Source organism: Tubulanus polymorphus, chromosome 2 (assembly GCF_964204645.1).
Source record: "Tubulanus polymorphus chromosome 2, tnTubPoly1.2, whole genome shotgun sequence".
In the NCBI taxonomy this organism is placed as follows: domain Eukaryota; kingdom Metazoa; phylum Nemertea; class Palaeonemertea; order Tubulaniformes; family Tubulanidae; genus Tubulanus; species Tubulanus polymorphus.
In genome coordinates, this window is record NC_134026.1 from 18,417,457 (window position 1) to 18,418,399 (window position 943).

The window sequence follows — 943 nt, forward strand, 5'->3', positions numbered from 1 at the left end:
TCATTTATGTCTTAACAGAATGCCAAAAATCGCGGACAACAACTGAATATCCGATATATTTCCAGTTCTGTACCAATTAGATGCATTGGCAAAAAGACTCCTTAAGTCCAGTTGAATGAGAGAGAAAATCCTCCATTTTGTGAAATTTCTTGAATTTTTACATTGTCACCATGCCTACAAAATGAAGTTATTTTTCTTGTGGGGTCTCAACAACTAAATCAGGGTGGCGTAGGCATGGTAACAATGTTCAAATCCAAGAAATTTGACAAAATGGAGGATTTTCTCTCTCATTCAACTGGACTTAAGGAGTCTTTTTGCCAATCCATCTAATTGGTACAGAACTGGAAATATATCGGATATTCAGTTGTTTTCCGCGATTTTTGGCATTCTGTTAAGACATAAATGAGGTATGTATCCCAAAAAGTAAGCAAAATATCCCAGAAAAACAGGTCTCATCCATTAATAAATAGACATTAGGAATTAACCCAGATGTAAGGATACGTAGTGCTGATGCTACACCAAACTTAATACCTTACACACACTTTTATATTTAGTGCAATTTAATTGATGCTACAAAAACATTCGAGCAACTAAAGATACAACTTCTAGTATAATCTAGTATATTAAATATTCTACCAGTGAAGAACGTTAAAGAACCACAGGATCGTAGAGCAACGTAGATACACTGTGGAGACAGCCACTGCCCATCCTCGCTTGCCAGGGGTCCAGTATCACTCCCAAACTCGCTTCCACTAGTTCGGCGAACAGCTTTAGCGTAGTGGGTTCGAATCCCTTGACGGGGGAAGATGAAGCAAGCCACCCGCTGAATCCATAATTAAGTCCAACTCCCGGTATTTAGTGCTTGCCATAACGCGGAAGTAAGTCCAAATAAATAAAAATCAATAAATAAATAAATACACGAACGTCAAATAAAAGGCCTAAA